Genomic DNA, 12,190 nt, shown 5'->3' with positions numbered 1-12,190 from the left:
TTCCTACAAGCAACTATTTTGAAGCAACGTATTAACAAAGCCTTTTTTCATCCACTTGAATGTAGAGAAAGCATTTGGTACCAAAGTGACAGCAGGACTCTCCTTCTGTTCACCCCTCACCACAATCCCTTCCCTGAGGCCCACTTCCACAGCATCAATGCCTGAGAATCCTACTCATGATGGCTCCTGAACCTGGAACTCAAGCCCAGTCATCTTTCTGGAGCCTTGACTGTCCACGTCCAGCTGGACCTCTTGACTCTGCGGTTCAGTTCAGTTGAGTTCAGTTGCTCAGTCATGTCCAACTCTTTGCAATCCTATGAACTGCAGCACACCAGCCTTCCCTGTCTATCGCCAACTCCAAGAGTTTATCCAAACTCATGTCCATCAAGTCAGTGATGCCATCCAACCATTTCATCCTCTGTCATCCCCTTCTCCTCCTGTCCTCAATCTTTCCCAGGATCAGGGTCTTTTACGATGAGTCAGTTCTTCACACCAAGTGGCCAAAGTATTGGAGTTTCAGCTTCATATTCAGTCCTTCCAGTGAACACCCAGGACTGATCTCCTTTAGGATGGACTGGTTGGACCTCTTTGTTGTCCAAGAGACTCTCAAGAGTCTTCTCCAACACCATAATTCAAAAGCAGCAATTCTTCGGTGCTCAGCTTTCTTTATAGTCCAACTCTCACATCCATACGTGACTACTGGAAAAACCATAGCTTTGACTAGATGGACCTTTGTTGGCAAAGTAATATCTCTGCTTTTTAATATGCTGTCTAGGTTGGTCATAACCTTTCTTTCAAGGAGCAAGCATCTTTTAATTTCATGGCTGCAGTCACCATCTGCAGTGATTTGGGAGCCCAGAAAAATAAAGTCTCTCACTGTTTCCACTGTTTCCCCATCTATTTTCCATGAAGTGATGGGACCAGATGCCATGATCTTAGTTTTCTTAATCTTGTGTTTTTAGTCAACTTTTTCACTCTCCTCTTTCACTTTCATCAAGAGACTCTTTAGTTCTTTGCTTTCTGCCATGAGTGTGGTGTCATCTGCATATCTGAGGTTATTGTTATTTCTCCTGGCAATCTTGATTCCAGCTTGTGCTTCAACCAGTCCTGCATTTCTCATGATGTACTCTGCATACAAGTTAAATAAGCAGGGTGACAATATACAGACTTGATGTAGTTCTTTTCCTATTTGGAACCAGTGTGTTGTTCCATTTCCAGTTCTAACTGCTGCTTCCTCACCTGCATACAAATTTCTCAAGAGGCAGGTCAAGTGGTCTGGTATTCCCTTCTCCTGAAGAATTTTCCACAGTTTGTTGTGATCCACACAAAGGCTTTGGCATAGTCAATAAAGCAGAAGTAGATGTCTCTTGCTTTTTCCATGATCCAGTAGATGTTGGCAATTTGATCTCTGCTTCCTCTGCCTTTCCTAAATCCAGCTTGAACATCTAGAAGTTCATGGTTCACGTACTGGTGAAGCCTGGCTTGGAGAATTTTGAGCATTACTTTACTAGCGTGTGAGATGAGTGCAATTGGGCAGTAGTTTGAGCATTCTTTGGCATTGCCTTTCTTTGGGATTGGAATGAAAACTGACCTTTTCCAGTCCTGTGGCCACTGCTGAGTTTTCCAAATTTGATGGCATATTGAGTGCAGCACTTTCACAGCATCATCTTTTAGGATTTGAAATAGCTCAACTGGAATTCCATCACTTCCACTAGCTTTGTTCATAGTGATGCTTCCTAAGGCCCACTTGACTTCACATCCCAGGATGTCTGGCTCTAGGTGAGTGAGCACACCATTGTGATTATCTGGATTGTGAATATCTTTTTTGTTAGTTCTTCTGTGTATTCTTGCCACCTCTTCTTAATATCTTCTCCTTCTATTAGGTCTGTACCATTTCTGTCCTTTATTGAGCTCATCTTTGCATGAAATATCCCCTTGGTATCTGGAATTTTCTTGAAGAGATCTCTAGTCTTTCCCATTCGATTGTTTTCCTCTATTTCTTTGCACTGATCTCTGAGGAAGGCTTTCTTATCTCTCCTTGCTCTTCTTTGGAACTCTGCATTCAAATAGGTATACCTTTCTTTTTCTCCTTTGCTTTTGGCTTCTCTTCTTTTCACAGCTATTTGTAAGGCCTCGTTTTGCCTTTTTGCCTTTATTGTTTGACAACCATTTTGCCTTTTTGCATTTATTATTCTTGGGGATGGTCTTGATCCCTGCCTCCTGTACAATGTCATGAACCTCCATCTATCAGATCTAATCCCTTTAATCTATTTGTCACTTCCGCTGTATAATCATAAGGGATTTGATTTAGGTCATACCTGAATGGTCTACTGGTTTTCCCTACTTTCTTCAATTTAAGTCTGAGTTTGGCAATAAGGAGTTCATGATCTGAGCCACAGTCAGCTCCTGGTCTTGTTTTTGCTAACTGTATGGAACTTCTCCGTCTTTGGCTGCAAATAATATAATCAATCTGAGCCAAAGGAAAAATCAATCAGAGCCAAAGCAAAAACAACACCCAGTTGTGGATATGACTGGTGATGGAAGCAAAGTCCAATGCTGTAATGAGCAATATTGCATAGGAACCTGGAATATGAGGTCCATGAATCAAGGCAAATTGGATGTGGTCAAACAGGAGATGGCAAGCGTGAACATTAACATTTCAGGAATCAGAGAACTAAGATGGACTGGAATAGGTGAATTTAACTCAGATCACCATTATATCTACTACTGTGGGCAAGAATCCCTTAGAAGAAATGGAGTAGCCATCATAGTCAACAAAAGAGTCTGAAATGGATGCAATCTCAAAAACAACAGAAATGATCTCTGTTTGTTTCCAAGGCAAACCATTCAATATCATGGTAATCCAAGTCTATGCCCCAATAAGTAATGCACAAGAAGCTAAAGTTGAATCATTCTATGAAGACCTACAAGACCTTCTAGAACTAACACCCAAAAAAGATGTCTTTTTCATTATAAAGGACTGGAATGCAAAAGCAGGAAGTCAAGAAATACCTGGAGTAACAGGCAGATTTGACCCTGGAGTACAGAAGAAGCAGGGCAAAGGCTAATAGCGTTTTGCCAAGAGAACTCATTGGTCATAGCAAACACCCTTTTCCAACAATACAAGAGAAGACTCTACACATGGACATCACCAGATGGTCAATACCGAAATCAGATTGATTAATCTTTTTATTCAGACATAATTTTAATAACATTCCCATTCTCTCTCACGAGTGCACAGGCTTGGGTGATCAATTATTCAGTCACCTACTCATATATCAGGAAGATCTCCTGGAAGAGGAAATGGCAACCCCCGCCCCACCCCCGCTCCAGTATTCTTGCCTGGAGAATCCCACGGACAGAGGAGCCTGGTGGGCTACAGTCCTCGGGGTTGCAAAGAGATGGACAGGACTGAGCGACTGACCACTACCACTCATACACCAGTTTATAAATGTCTCATTTTGTAGGTGAAGATAGTATTCTCCTGACTGTTTTCTTTGGAGAAAGTAAATAACTGCAGTCCAAAGATACAGAATGAGGCTTTCTTAAGAAAAATGTGGTTTGGAAACAAGAATGTGATAGTAGCTAAGGTTTATAAGATGATTCAGACTTCTGACATAAAGCAAACAATACATCTGAGTCAATGTGTAATAGAGCCCGCAGGGGATATATGTATCTGGAGTAACTGAGTTAAAGCAAATTAGGATCTAGATTAATACAAATCGCCAATTTCTGTTTGTTTGAGGTTTTTCAGTCATTGAGAAATACATGCAATTAATTTCTTACATTTAGAAAAATTATTGTCTAGCCCTCACAGTTCAGAGGCATAAAGCAGGATGTGGGAAGTCAATTTTCCAGAACTTTTGCATCAGATTGCCTGAGATTGCTCTGTGATTTAGTTTCAACCATTATGTATTCTCACATAATCAGCTGAACTGCTATGTAATACGAGCACAAAAACACACCCCACAGCTTCATATAGGTACTGCTGGGATTATCTGCTTATGTAGATTTTCCTTGCCCTGTTCCTTTTCTTCATCACCAATGCTGGAGAAATGTTTTTAAGATAAAAGTAAACTTTTTAATGACGGGAGCGTGGAATGGATTTATGTCCAGGGTAAGAGTCTTTTGTCATCTTTTGCTTAACATAGTTCAAAATTTGAAGCATATTCAGGAAAAGAGGTTTTCATAGAGGTAATATTCCCTGGTGGCTCAGACAGTAGAGTCTGCCTGAAATGCAGGAGACCTGGGTTCAATCCCTGGGTCAGGAAGATCCTCTGGAGAAGGAAGTGGCAACCTATGCCAGTGCCTGGAAAATTCCATAGATGGAGAAGCCTTGAGGGTTACAGTCCATGGGGTTACAAACAGTCGAACATGACTAAGCAATTTCATTTAGACTTTCTTTCTATTGCACAGCACAGACACAAGATTAATTTAAAGCCAACTTGGTGACATGAGTAAGCATTGTGTGTGTGTGCGTCTACACCATCATTTAAACTTATGCTACTCAATACACAGCATTGCTTTAAGTGCCATTTTTTAAAACTAAAATTAGGTATGCAAAAATGGCAACCACAGATACTTCCGTAAACTTGTAAAATGTATTTGAAGATCTTGGTTTTTTTAATGGCCAATTATACAAGACTGTTACAATGTATCACAAATATACAAACACACATGTATTTTTATTTCAAAAACCAAGAGATTTTGTCAACAAGTTCTATATAAAACAAAACTAAAATTCAGACTCCTCAGAGCCCTTGTCTCGAAACAGAGTTGAATGCTCATACCATCTAGCTAGCCTGCCTCTCTACAGGGGTCATTCTGCCCCAAATCAAAACTTGAATTGTCCTGCGAACTATAAAAGTTGAGTTTATGCCCTTTGGGAATTGGTGGAAAATCCAATTTGCTTCATTGCACCCCTGTCTACAGAGATGAGCTGATCTTATGGTCAGAGAACTCTCAGATCCCAACTGCTCAGAGACCTTGTAAATGTAGTCATTGATTATTTTTCTAACGACAGCACTGTGTCACATCCCTGAGTAAAACACAAGAAAGGCATGTACCTCTCATTTACAATTGATAGAATCTTTACAAACAGCAGAGCCAAGGGAAGCCCAAGAATACTGGAATGGGTAGTCCTTCCCTTCTCCAGCAGATCTTCCTGACCCACGAATCAAACTGGGGTCTCCTGCATTGCAGGCAGATTCTTTATCAACTGAGCTATCAGGGAAGCATAAAGTTCATTACAGCTTCTCATTTCAGAAATGAGAAATGTGGGATCCTCTTCTTCCACCTACTTAATACCAGATTTAAGAACACTTTTGATCATTGTTACTGAGAAATAATTAGGAACTTGGAGTCTAGATACTGGATATAAAGTTCTGGGTCCCTGAGCAAGTTTCTTTAGCAATCCTAGGTATCAATTGCCTTGTTTGTAAAATGGGAATAAAGTTAATATCTAAATCACATTATTGTTTGGATCACAAAGATAATGCAAACAAAGATCCTGGCATCTGGTAAGTGCTCAATAAATACAAGTTGTTATTATTGTTGTTTGTTTTTGTTGTAGCTGTTGTTTTTGCTACTCACAAGAGCAATCATTTGCACTCCTAAGTCTGCATGATCATTTTTAGTTAGGTAAAGTGGTAGAGAAAAAAAAAATTCCAACCCAGTTCTGACACATAACAGCTACATGACCCTCTGCCATTTTCTTAACCCCTCTGAGCTTCAGTTTCCTCATGTGCAAAATGGGGATAATATCTACCTTACAGGATCACTGTGAATTAAAGGTAATGTAAAATTATTGTTACTGATATTATTGGGGCTTCCGAGGTGGTACAAGTTGTAAAGAACCCACCTCCTGCCAATTAAGAAGACACAAGAGATGTGGGTTCTATCCCTGGATCAGGAATATCCCCTGGAGGAGGGCATGGCAACCCACTCCAGTATTCTTGTCTGGAGAATCCCCATGGACAGAGGAGCCTGGAGGGGTAGAGTCCATAGGTTTGCAGAGTTGGACACTACTGAAGCAACTTGGCGTGCACACACACACACACACACATATTAGTTTTCAACTTCCACTGAGGCATAAAAATATATGTCCTCAAAACCATCTGATTTCATGGTATCCCCACTTTCAGAAACAAAATCATTCTGGGCACTTTTGTGACCCTACTCAGTTCAGTACAGGATGTAAGAGCTTTGCAAATTCACGAGAATAGAAACAGACTAAAAAAGAATAAAAGCAGGCGAGCCAAAAGAAACCCACTGGTTTTGCTTCCTCACAGAAGAACCGACTCAGCACAGAGAGGCAGAGGTGGTTACAATTAAGCCACGTAGGCACCCAGTTGATTGCCTTTTGCAGTGTGGAGAGCTGAAGTCAGAATCAGAAACCATTTCAGGTCCTAATTCAAGATTCAAAAACTAGAAAGTTGTTTCTGAAAGTGGGTCTGAAATAATAAATCAATGTGACACAAGGAAAAGATTCTAAATAGGCTGTGTTTTGTCACTGCTGAGAATTCAAACATTTCTTCTTTGCCCTAGTGCCACCGTGAAGCGGGGAGAAGGAAATCTCAAGCCTAGAAATCTACCGTTTTCCCTCCTGAGACCAAGCCCAGAACGCTGGGTACTCTTACAGAACTGGGGGCCAGGCAAGCAGATAAATGAAATGCATCTCTTTTTTTTTTTTTTTGTCTGAACACTTGACATAGCATCTCTGAAGATACGCATTTAATATGTTGATTGCCTATTTGCTAGGGCTTCAGGGGTTTGGAAAAAAATTCAGTTCTGGTTGAATCAACTGTTCCAACCCTTTGTTTCTGGATCAGTTTGCATCAGTCCCTGGTGAGGAGTCTGTGAGTTCTGGGTCAGCCACTCCAACTAATCAAAACATCAGAGACTGATTCTGTTTTCCATTTGTGTTCATATATAGTTCTTATCAGCAACTTCCTCCCCTTCCTGGTCCTCTGAACCACTTCAGAGGGATCCTAGGGTTGATGTGAGTTGGGCACAGGGGTATTTCTCAAAGGCAGCGACCAGCCCATCTTACACAGGGATGTTCAGACTTATTGCCCCAGAATGGAGCCCCAAGGGGCTGATTTGGGCATTCAATGCCAGAGCAGGTCTTATGTGGCTCTGGGGTATGAATGTGGGCAGAGGGCCACAATCAAAAGGGACCAGATCTTGTCCTTCAAACAGAACTCAATAACTGCAGTGTGAGTCTGATGCCAAAGATCAATTCTTCTGTATTAAAATGGTAGAAACTGTCAGCCAAGAGCAGTTGGGGAAATGTCTCTATGTTAGGCATTCAGATCTTCTCCTTTTATGATCAAATTCTGGAAACTTCATGGTTCCACATCTAGTAACAGCCCCTGTGGCTCTGTGTTAGATCAATCACTACTGTGACTCATGAAGGAGTCACCGATTATAGGAAATTTTCAGCATTGCTCTAAACTTTTCCATGCTCAAGTTTTAAAGCATTTATCTTTATCAACTGTACTTTCGTAGCTCTTGTTCTTTTTTTCTTATTTGCTCCTTCCTAGACACATGTAAACATGGGAGTTTATAGCTCTCTTCCGGTTAGCAACTAGTCCACCTCTAGTCCTGTGCTCACCATTACCATGTTTCTGGATTTGCGATGCTTCAGTAAGGGCTTTCTGGGCAACCTAAGCGGTCTTTTAGCAGCAGTCCCCATCTTTCCCCACATAGCCACTGCTGCATTGCTGGAAGTGCTTCACTTCCAGTACCACACTATCATACATCTTCCAGACCAAGGTTACTGCTGCTGCTGCTGCTGCTAAGTCACTTCAGTCGTGTCCAATTCTGTGCAACCCCATAGACGGCAGCCCACCAGGCTCCCCCGTTCCTGGGATTCTCCAGGCAAGAACACTGGAGTGGGTTGCCATTTCCTTCTCCAATGCATGAAAGTGAAAAGTGAAAGTGAAGTCGCTCAGTCGTGTCCGACCCTCAGCGACCCCATGGACTGCAACCTACCAGGCTCCCCTGTCCATGGGATTTTCCAGGCAAGAGCACTGGAGTGGGGTGCCATTGCTTTCTCCAAGACCAATGTTAACCATCCATTTGTTGCTTCAGTGGGGTTTGGTATGGGATATTTGTTATGTCTGATAACATGTGTATTACAGAATCAGCCGCTGCCATATGTCCCATAGGGGAGCTTCCTTCCAACAACTCTCCAGCCAGCCCAAGACTGCTGTGCTATTGCAGAGCTAACAAAACTGAGGAGAGAATCCCAGAGTGTGAAAGGATGTCTTCTGTCCTCAGGACTACTTGCCAGTTGTGCCATCTGCCAGGCAAAAAAGCTAATTAGGATGACTTTGTAGGGACGCTATAGAATAAGCACAGATCATAATCCTCATTCTGAATTACATTCACCTATGACACTTCTACAGAGAAGGCAATGGCACCCCACTCCAGTACTCTTGCCTGGAAAATCCCGTGGACAGAGGAGCCTGGAGGGCTGCAGTCCATGGGGTCGCTGAGGGTCGGACACGACTGAGCAACTTCACTTTCACGTTTCACTTTCATGCATTGGAGAAGGAAATGGCAACCCACTCCAGTGTTCTTGCCTGGAGAATCCCAGGGATTGGGGAGCCTTGTGGGTTGCCGTCTATGGGGTTGCACAGAGTCGGACACGACTGAAGTGACTTAGAAGCAGCAGCATGACACTTCTAAGAATCAGACAGCAAATCCAACCATTGACAGTGAAGGATGCAACAACCCAGGGCAGAAGAGAGTGTATCTGAGTCTCAAAAAATCCCATAACAAGAATTTACAGGGCCAGGAAGAGACTGAGAGAGAAAGAACTCCACTGAGTCTCATGTGTGACTCTTCTCCACAGGGCCTCTGAGTCTTCTTTCACATTCTTTAGGATTTCCTACAAGGGATGTTCTTCATGTTGCACTTGCCTTCAATCCAATGGTAAAGAAGAGCAGAGTAAAACCCTCTCCCTCGGTCCCATTCCTATTTATGAAGCATCTTTTCCCAGGTAAAACACCCACCAGGAAAAGGTAGTCTGGATTCCTCAGCAGCGTGGATGAGAGAGTTCTTGGTTATAATCCAAGAAAGCAGCTCTGACTGATTCAAGCAAAAAAGGCATCACCAGAAGAAGGTAGAGAAGCACACCTGAGCTGAGAGGGAGACTAGAAAACCAGAGTGGAAGAAAGAAGATGAGTCAGGAGTCGAGGGAGCAGAGGAGATAGCCGAGGTCTCCCATCATCAGTCAGTTGGGACAGCTGGCCCCATACCACTGGGAGCTCGATGCTGTCACTAAAACTACAGCACCTCTAACAACTAACCTACAACTGCCCCTGCACTGGTACATTATCCCTGCACAGGCAGAGAACCAGGTAAGAGAGCCAACTGCTTGGATTGCTCTGGGCAGTGGGAGCCTGTCTTACATATCAAGTGCGAGACGCCCTTAAATAGTCAGGAAGTTCAGATGGTGGCCAACAAATAAAAACAAATGAACGATCCAAGAAGCAAACTTTCTGAAGAGGTGATATTTAACACTAAGTCCAACTAAGGCTGCAAGTAAAATCCCCCTTCATCTTGTGTGATGTTGATCAAGGGATCTGGGGTCTTGGGGTCTCAGTCTCCTGTTCTGTAAAGAACAGATAATAAAGCCTATTATTTCAGGAATTGCTGTGAGAATTAGAGACACTGTCTATACAGTACCCACAAGACATTGGCTTATTTATAAGTCAATGATTTATTTTATTCAAACAGGAAAAATGGCTTCACCAAAGAAGGTGGTGGTGAGAGAAGGGACAGCTCATTCATGTTCTCTGCAGGATTTAGAAGCAAAATCACACAATCCAAAGATGTTGAAATGTGGCCCATGTTATAAAAGGGGAGGAATAGAATAAGTTGGTCATGTGACTTCCAGTACTAAGCTGGATTTCTGATAGAAATTCCGAGCGGAAGCAAAGCAAGTAGGCAGTGGTGGGTTTGGGGTGAAGGCAGAGAAGGAAAATTCCCCTGCGCCCCAACTTCTGTGCTGGCCAGGGTATTTTGACAGAGATGAAGCAAAAACAAAGCAGATGAGGAGTGCTTCCAGGACCTCTATTTTCGGGAGCTGATGCAGGGGTGGGGGAGTTGTGGGAACACAATCTGTGCTGGTCCTGAGGGCAGCTTTGTAACAATGGCTCTCACAGCAGGATAACTACTGTGTCTGGCTTGTGGCTAGCAACTACCCTCCCGGCACTATTTAAGGTTACTGTACTTGGGGACACCTTGATTTCTTTCTACACCGGAGTTCTACACTGAGTTCCCTGGGGGCTCGTCTGCTGAGCAGGAGCGTCAAGGTGGGTGGAGCGCACCTGGGAACTGCTGAAGGCTGCAGTGCCTGGGTGAGCCTCCTCCTTTCACTGGTTACTCTCCGTAGATGACTGCACCCAGCTTATGCTCTGAATGGCAGGGCAATTTGATGTTGCCCACATTTTTCTCCATCCTAGACCTCCCTCAAGCACTGGACTCCAGCTGTGTGTATAGTCACAATTGACATGTCTAACAGATATCTTAAATCAATACAGAGACCTTGACTGGACACCTCCTTTATTCTTCTAAACCTGCTCTTCTGCCTGGGTAAGAAAAATAAAGAATGATGCCAGCAAACTGCAAATCCCAAGTACTATCAAAATACCTGTATTGGAAGCCTACCATAAAGTAGCTTTTTGTTGTTGTTGGTTTTAAAATTTTATTTTGTAGTGATAAAAGCAGTTAACATGAGACCTACTCTCATCACGTGTTTAAGTGTATGTTATTGTTGACTATAGGTGCAGTACTATACAGCTGATCTCTAGAACTTCTTCTTACTTGACTGAAACTGCCTATTGATTAGTAACTCCCTGTTTCTCCCACACTCTGACACCTGGGGATTACCATTCCACTATTTGATTCTACAAATTTGACTATTATCAACACCTCATATAAGTGTAATCATGCAGCATTGTATTTCTGTGGCTGGTTTATTTCACTTACTAATGTCCTTGAAGTTCATTCATGCCATTGCTCATTTCATCATTTCCTTCTTTTTTAAGGCTGAATGATATTCTATTGTACGTGTATACCACACTCTCTTTATCCATTCCTCAGTCGATGGGCATTTAGGTTGTCTCCACATCCTGACCATCATGAATGTGCTGCAGTGAACATAGGAGGGGCTATGGCCCATTTAGGACTCAGAGCACTTATTGATTTAAGATAAAGATAACCTTTAGTGATATACGCTGATTGTAGTTTAACATCAACCACATCAGACTCTCATCACACCTTTCTGTTCTTTGTTACTTAATTGGATGGGAAAGATCAATAGCTATCATGGACTGTTAGTAGTAGTTTCATGCTTATGACTTTAAGATGAGCACAAACATGAAAGTTATAAGAAAAGTTACCTGTGTGTTAAATCACTACAGAGACTGACTACTGAACTGTTACTTCAATGTGTCTAAAAAGATTTAGACACTAAGCACAGAGCAGCAATATTTCTGACATTTAAATTTTAAGCTTTTTGAAAGATGCATGTTATGTACAGTATACTGAAATTCTGCAAGGAATTTTGACACACACACACACACACACACACATATATGTCTATCTTTCATTGCCACATGCTTCCTGCATCTTCAGTACTCAGTAAATGAAAGTATTCCTTCCACGAAATGAAAGCAGGTGGAGTGGAAACTTATTTTTTAAAGTTTACAGTCAGTGTCGCATATTGATAAGGCAAGCTGTTGATGGCATTTATTTTGTATACTGACAAGTTTTCAAATAAGCATGTTTACTTAACTCTCCAAAGTGCAGAATTCAGGGCTTCCTTCACCTTCAAGAAAAGCTGTGCCTCCTAATTCTAAACTTGAATAAAGTGACTCTAATGTCTATACCTAAGTCAATGATTTGTTCTTCGCCTAGAAAAATATCTGATAGTTTGCACTTTCTGATATTTTAATAACTATAGTGGTTGGTTAGTAACAAGGTTAAGATTATTTAGACCAAGTATATTGCATCTTCAAAGTCTCAACCATGGAGTGGTTAATACAGCGTATCTGCTTTCATTTTAGTCCCTCATCCTCCATTTTTGAGCACGCTGCATGCCAGGCACTGGGTTAGGTACTGAGGTGAGGCAGTATTGAGGCACGTCGTCATGGGGCTGCAGGGAATGCAGGCAAAC

This window comes from Bos mutus, chromosome 13 (assembly GCF_027580195.1).
Source record: "Bos mutus isolate GX-2022 chromosome 13, NWIPB_WYAK_1.1, whole genome shotgun sequence".
NCBI lineage: Eukaryota > Metazoa > Chordata > Mammalia > Artiodactyla > Bovidae > Bos > Bos mutus.
This window is presented reverse-complemented; position numbering follows the sequence as displayed.